Here is a 7762-nt window from a genome sequence, read left to right as displayed (position 1 = left end):
GTTACCTTAAATCGTTTGGTATCAGCGATTGATAAATGTATACCACTTCTGTGCATTAAAAAAATTAGGTAGCAAAAGCTAGTTTTTGTTCGTACAAAGGCAGTATTTTCGAAAAAAAAAATCGCAGTAGCCAATTTTGGCATCAAAGAAAAGTATAATACAACATGAAAAAGTATAGATACGAGCGTTATGAATGATGCATGATATCAATTGCACACATATCCGTTTTCAAAGCTGTAAACAGAAAGCGAGCACTCGCTCCGTATGACCGCTTTATAGATTATTTTAAACCTTTGTGTTGTTTGATTTTTCCGGCAGGGTAATTATGTGATGGATTTTTGAATGAGTTTCCGTCTCAGAATAAGATCGCAAAATTACATTGAAGATGTTACAATACCGAAACCGGTTTATTTCCGAACCTAAGTTGACAAGATGAGACGGAAATTCTTTCCAAAGCACACTGCTTTAAACTTTATTTGCCAGTGGCCCCAATCAAAAAGATCATTCTAGTGAATAACTATGAGGCAGACGAGTTTTGCTGTGCGATATTAAGCAAAGTAATCCAAAGCAAATCTCTCGATATTTTCGCTTTGGATATTCTGAATGAAAACAGTCAAGACCCTTGGGAGTTTCATCGTGGACTATCAATTTCAACGGATTCAAGCTACCTGCAACAGTGTTTACCCAAGTTGAAAAATACTAATAGTATCTTTTGACTTGTTTAAATTATACATATCAAAAACCTAATAGGCGAACAGATTTTTTAAAGCTTTTGCATTGACGCCTATACAGTAAAAGCTCTCTCTGGTCATTCTCCCTCTCTAGTATTAAGCTAATCTGAAAAAGTTATCCTTCTCTGAATTCTAAAGTACATTTAGCTGACCACTATTTCTGGTTTAAGAAAATGTAGATTGATCTCTTTATAGATAACTCCAAGGGGATGAGCGAGATAGGCGATCATTGGCGAAGACCTCCATTTTGTTGTATGTACATATATAGCCTGTAAACCAAATTTAATGAGAAGTCTGGATTGTTGAATCAAGTTCTTCATATATATATATATATATATTTATATTTTCAAATATGTATTGATAAAGAATGGTTTATTGCCAAGATGGTCGCTTCCACGCACGTCTGATCCTTTACTTCTGTCTGCGGATTTGGTATCCATTTTTATTCAGTAAAGCGAACCTCTAACAAAAAACTCAAACATTATTATTATTCAAAGGGCCCCTCGGCAGACAATGGCGGACCTTCGAGTGCATTTCTCACCTGAAAAAGCATTACACACTAAGAACACTACAGTAGTCTGAAACTCTGATTTGAATTTTTTGGAACTTTCGTCAGTAGCTTTTTGTTGAAGCCTTGCTGACCTCTGTCATACGTTATAACTAAAAAATATTGGTTTCCTGTTGTAAACTCTTAGTCGGACGGGGCGTATGAGTAACATACAATAATTGAATTGAATTTTGAACCTTAAACAGCTTTACATACTAAGGGCCAAATTCACAGAGCGTAGTTAACCAATGATATGACTTTAACTATTGATTTTCATATTCACAACGCTCAGTTAACAAAAGTTTAAACCAGCATGCCCCCATAGTTAAACTCTTGTGAAATAATTTTTTTTTGTGGAACGAATTTCAAATTTTAATAGAAAAGTATTGATTTGTAGAATTTGTATATTTTCAGGCGCTACGAATTTCCATAGTTAACTATGTGACTTTTAATATAAATTCATAGTTAAACTCTTGTTGGTGGTTAAGATAACAATGGTTTAACTAAGCACTGTGAATTCGGCCCTAATAAAGACAAAAAATTAGGTTGATATATGATGTAGATATGTTTGCCTTTTCTTTATATAACGACTGCATTCCGTCCGACATGGAATTTGCGTTGCTTTTGACCTTATGCCCAAGCCAAGCTTCTTTAGAAGCCATTCTTAAGTCCAAATTATATTTTGGGCACTATCTAACCGTATGTTTCTTAATAGTTGCCCAACAGTTTTTAATGTTATTCAAATGAGAACTGTTTAAATGCTAAGCTAAAATGTCTATATTTTGTATCATGTTCATGTAAACTTAAAAGAGATAAAATAAATGTTTGTCACCGTTAGTTTGGCGTTTCTACCGAAGCGATTCCAAACTAGGAACACCATTGGAAAGGTAATTTTCTGCAGAAGAAGAAAATTTTCATGATATCTCTGAAGTTGGCGTTTGACGTTTGACGCAAAGAAAAAAACACAGGTAAAAGGCTGTTCTGAGTAGCTTTAAGTTATAGAAATCTGAAAATTTAACACATTTTTGAAAAAAAAAAATTTCTCTTCAGGAACTCTAGATCTTTTGAAAAGCTACTCAGAAGAGTGTTAATTTTTTTCAAACATTCAACTTTTTTTACATTTTTTAAATTTTTTTCTGCGTAACTTTGTAGAACTTTTTGTTTCTTTTCAGAAACTCTAGAACTTATGAAAAGCTACTTGGAACAGCCTTTTTTGTATTTTTGCATCATATCGTATGTCAGCTTCCCAGACCTATTTTTATGGTCTCAAAATTGGTTAAAATCGTCGTTAAAATTCCATATTTGTGTTGCATTCTGTTCAATTTGAAGTTTTCGCTTTTTCGTTTTACTTCGTATTAGGCTTAGACAAAAATTGAAGGCTAAATTTAAGATAAAAACGAAAAACATTTGAAAAACATAAGAAATAGGGCAACTGAAATGGCAAGAAAATTTATTGAAATTTTTCGATAGGAATCGAAATAAGTTCAGTCATAAAAAATTTAGCTATCTAAAGTTATAAAGTTACCGAAATTTATCGAATCATTGAAGCTTATAGTTATCGAATTCGCGAAGTTATCCATGTTTATGAAGTTATTGCAGCGTATCGGATTATTCAAATTGATCCATGTATATTTAGTTGTCGAAATTTACGGATAGTTAGCTAAAAAAATTTATGGGATCATCGAAATTTGTCAAGTTATTGAATTTTTTCAAGTTATACATATTTATTGAATTATCATTATTTATATCGTAATGCATCAAGTTCTTTCAACTTATCGAGTTATTGATATTTATTGATTTATTGAAATTTATTTATTTATACAATCGAAGTTTTTGGCATTTTACAAAATATACTGAGTTATCGTAATTTAAGGTTATATTAGTTTATCAAGCTATCACTGCTTATCGAATTTTATCGTCTTACCAGAGCATAACGAGTTAACGAGATTTGTCGATAGCATTCGAAAAATATAGAGCTATCAAAATTAACGGAGTTATCGAAATTTATAGAGGTATTAAAAATTTATCGAGCTATCGATTTGTATCGAGATGTATGCATTTTTGAGATGTCGCAATTTATCGAGCCCTTGAAACGCGGAAAATTTTATTGACCTATCGGATTTTAGTGAGTTATCGGATTTTATTGTTTTTGATGTGCACAGAATTATCGAAGTATATCGAATTATCGATATTTATCGACAAACCGGAATTTATCGAATCAATTTCAAAGTCCTCCCAAAGTCATCCAAAGACCTTAAAAGATATAAAAAATATAAAATATATATGTATGTATATAGCCCCATTTTAGTTCCAAAGCAAGAGATTTCCCGGTAAGTAATTTTGTAATTTATAAGTTAAACGACGTGCTAAGTTAAAAAAACATCTCCAAAAGTCTTAAAAAACTAGAAAAACGGTCGTATTTCGACAGTAACTGGCATTCTTAGTGTAAACTGAATATATTGCTTTCAACACATGATTTGGTTATATTTATCAAATCTAGTGTTGAGAGAAATATATTTAGCTGACTGAAAAAATACATTTTATCAGACGATTTGACGTATAAATTTTTTTATTTAATTACGTCAACTTCGCAGCTTAATAACCGTTCAAAGCCATAAACACAACCTACTCCCCTCAAAATAACAATCGAACTGACTCCAACACTGCGCATAGCTCGGCACACAGTTGCGAAGTACGTATGTTGCCGTTATATCCTGCTATGGATTCTGCTACTGTAGATAACAGCAACTGTTATAGCTCTGCTAACGCCAGGCTTGCCTGCTAACTCCACCATCCTACCAATTTTGGCGCTGTCAACATAGCCATTGGAAAATGTCACAGAACCGCGCGAAGTGTCGACGCGACACAATTTTTTTTTTCATGCACAGCAACAACAATTTGTAGCTTATATTGTATGTATGTTTATTGAACACATGAGTGCTTGTACTTACAAATATATGTACTCATCAGCTGCTCGCAATGTTGCTGATGTTATCACGCTCCTAAAATGCAGTTATACAAATATTGCTGCTGGCTTCCCCGCTTGCGCCACCATCAACCAATGTTTTGGCGTTGTTCACTGGTTGTTAACTAATAAAGCGAACGGAGGGAGCATGTGCGCCCCTAAAAGCACACACACACTAACAGTAAAATTTGTATGGCTGGAATGTGTATCCCTAAACCAATGTTGTGTCTGTTGCCAATGCCAAGTTTTGTTATGGCTTCGATATGTATGCACGTGCAGAAGTGTATGTAGAAGAGGCGCTGAGCAGAATTGTATTGAGTACACCACATCCTTGGAGAAATCGCATTCTAACACCACACCTTTTGTGTGTATTGGAATTTTCGTTCTTGGCCAATCATTGTTGGCTTGGCATCGAATGTTAAGAAATGGATGATGAAATGTTTTTGGGGTAAGAAAGTATTGGTTGTGTTTTAATCAGTCAGCGGGGGCGTTTGCAGTGCAAGTGAATGTTTAGTAGTAGCAAGAAGTTAGTCGAAAGGGCAAGGGGAAGACATACATACATACATATAAGTGTTTGAATAATGAATAATTTAGCTCTTTAAGAGCGAAATAGTCAATAATGTGAATATTTAATTTTTGCACAAAAAATTTATTCTGAATATACATATAACTATTTACATTTATGTACATTAAGATGGCTCGCGAAAAAAGTTTGTAACTATCACCTTAGTTTGAAAGATTATTTTGACAGGATGTTTGTGATATAAAAGTTTCCACTCTATTTTTTTCTGTTTTTCTCTCGAAGATAGAGGGAAGGAAAATTCTAACTCGTAAGCTTTCAACCAGGCAGGACTATATATAAACTTTTTTTATTTTAATGGCGACCGACCTGATCTAATGTACACGTACTAACTTAAAAAATTCTCTATTTAAGGGACCTTGTACGGTTTTTTTATTTGGTAAAAAAAAACTAGACATGGAGCCTAATTTCTTTTTTACATAAAAATGGAGAGACCTAAGGAGAGAGTTTAAATGTTACTCGGACTAGGGATCGAACCCAGGTCCTACGGTCCTAATATTAACTCCTGCAGAAGAATGACAACATTTTCTTTGTTTTCGTTCGGCTTTGTTGTTTCTCCGTTTGAAGAAAAGTCAACCATATAATATTCAATTTCTTCACATAGCTACGTTCCATCATAGTAAACTGGATGTACACAGCTATGATAAGACGCATCCTTTTCTACGTGTGCAGAGGACGGCTGCCATGCTCGTCACCGCAGCCCTGCTTACTGCACCCACCAAATCTCTGGAAATAATCTTAAATCTTCCGGCAGGTTAAATACAATCCAGCCGTAGAGAGACCTCAGAATCGGACACGCAAAAGTACTTGAATCCCTACCGGATAATCTACGAGAGATAGATTATACCACTCCTCTACTTTGTTCAGACAACAAATTCCCCACAAGAATCCCAGAGAGGAACGAGTGGGAAAGGGCCACTGACCTGAACCCAGGGTCTACGGTCATTATAGCGTTTTCAAGCAGAATTAAATGCCATAATGGAGGCGGCTCGGTGGCTTATAACCTCCACCCATCGGGGACGGCCTTTTTCTATCTATTCTGACAGTCTGGGTGCTCTCAAATCTCTCAATTCTAACGGAAAAACGTCCAAAGTAGCCATAGAATGCAGGAAAACTCTCAACCTGCTGGCATCAAAATGCTGCTCGACTGTGGTATGGGTCCCTGGACACTGCCTAGCCGTCGAGCTGGCAAGAAGGGGGACGGAAATATCTATATTCAATTCTGTTCGGAATGCGGCCATACCTCTAACCTCCTGCAAACACAGACTAAAGGCGAAACTCGTTGAGGAGGTAAATATAAGGGGGGCTGTGGAACCCACCTGCCATACTACCACGCAAATTTGGCCAAAGATTGATGTAAAGCGATCCTTAGCTCTTACCCGGCTGGACCGCTCCCCTCTCAGATAAGTAGTCGGGGTAATCACCGGGCACTGCCTGATAGGCACATACGGAAAAAGATTAGAATACCACACATTCGCGTTTTGGAGTAGTTTTATTTTTGCTCGTCATTATTTTCTTTATTTTTTCATTTGAAGAGGAAAACACTTTCCAACACTGAAAACTATGTTATGAAAACAAGGCTGGCAACACCCTGCAAAGTCGCAGAAACCTTTCAAAGTATATATGTATGTTCCAAGCATATTTTCATATATGTAATACTCCTATATTGGCAGTAAGAGCTAGTACCGTCCGAAAACACTACAGTACAGATATATATCAGTACGAAAGAAAAGGAACTCATACGTTTATAAATAAACATATACACAATACATATACAAAAATGGCACTCAAGTACATAATACATTGACAAAAACGGTACTAGACTGTCTGGTTCTGATTTCGGAATTTTTACAAATTGAGAAGATAGCTTACTGCCAATATAGAAGTATTACATATATGCATATTTTTATATCGAATGAAATGCGTGACTGTAAAAAAAAATTAAAAAAAATTAAAATCAACGGTATTTTATAGCCCCTTGAAACTTACACTTTATTATAATAAAATTTAATGGGCTATAAAACTGCAGACTTTTCCAAAAAATTTTAAATAAAATGTTTGAAATTTTGGTGAAAACTTGTTGAATTTTTATAATTTTTGCAAAACGTTTGGAATTTCGGTTTATATGATTTTTGTACGCGATAAGCTATACTTGTGTAAAAAATAATGAAAATTAAACACATCCCAAAAATATCAAAATTTGTCAACATGTCGCGACCCCATTTTTTGTCCGACACTATAAGTACTTATTATATTTTCTTTTTCGTAAATAATAAACTAACTTAAAACTGAGATCTGCAAATTTTTTTAAATCTTCAGATTTTTTTCCAGATTCTACGACACAGAATTTTTTTTTATAGTCCGAGCACTGATTCGGTCTAGGATTTCTATCCACAGGTGGCACTAAATTACCGTTAATCGTTTGAAACTCCTTCAAGGTTAATTGCCCCCGATTTCACGAATGAGCTACAGTATATTTTGCTTTGCTGCCTTTGTGCTTAAGTGCACATTTAAGATACCTACCCCAAAATGCGCATCAGCGGCATTATTTTTAACATTTATAAGGAAACTGCTCCGATAGATGCATTCAACATACCTGCACATTAGCGATACCTGCCTTAAAAATTTGCAACTACTATCAATTATCAAAGAAAGTATTACGTTTACCTGCACTGGCTCTACACTTACCCTAATTTTACAAGCTATTATTTATTTTGCTTATCTTGCAGAACAACGGAAACGGCAATTATTTTATGTAGTTATATAGATAATTAGATACCATTCGGAAAAAATTTCTCTTGCAGTAATTTCTACGTGGTAAGTGCTCCTCCATTATTTGGTTTCATAGGGATTCGGATACCTTCCTCATTGAAGTAGTAAAGAAAATTCGCTTAAGTGCTTTTTTCGGTTAAGCGCACAAGTTTTTCGTGCAAAGAAGG

Source organism: Rhagoletis zephyria, unplaced genomic scaffold (genome assembly GCF_001687245.7).
Source record: "Rhagoletis zephyria isolate East Lansing unplaced genomic scaffold, Rhagoletis_zephyria_1.1 Rzeph_scaffold_00296, whole genome shotgun sequence".
Classification (NCBI taxonomy): domain Eukaryota; kingdom Metazoa; phylum Arthropoda; class Insecta; order Diptera; family Tephritidae; genus Rhagoletis; species Rhagoletis zephyria.
This window is presented reverse-complemented; position numbering follows the sequence as displayed.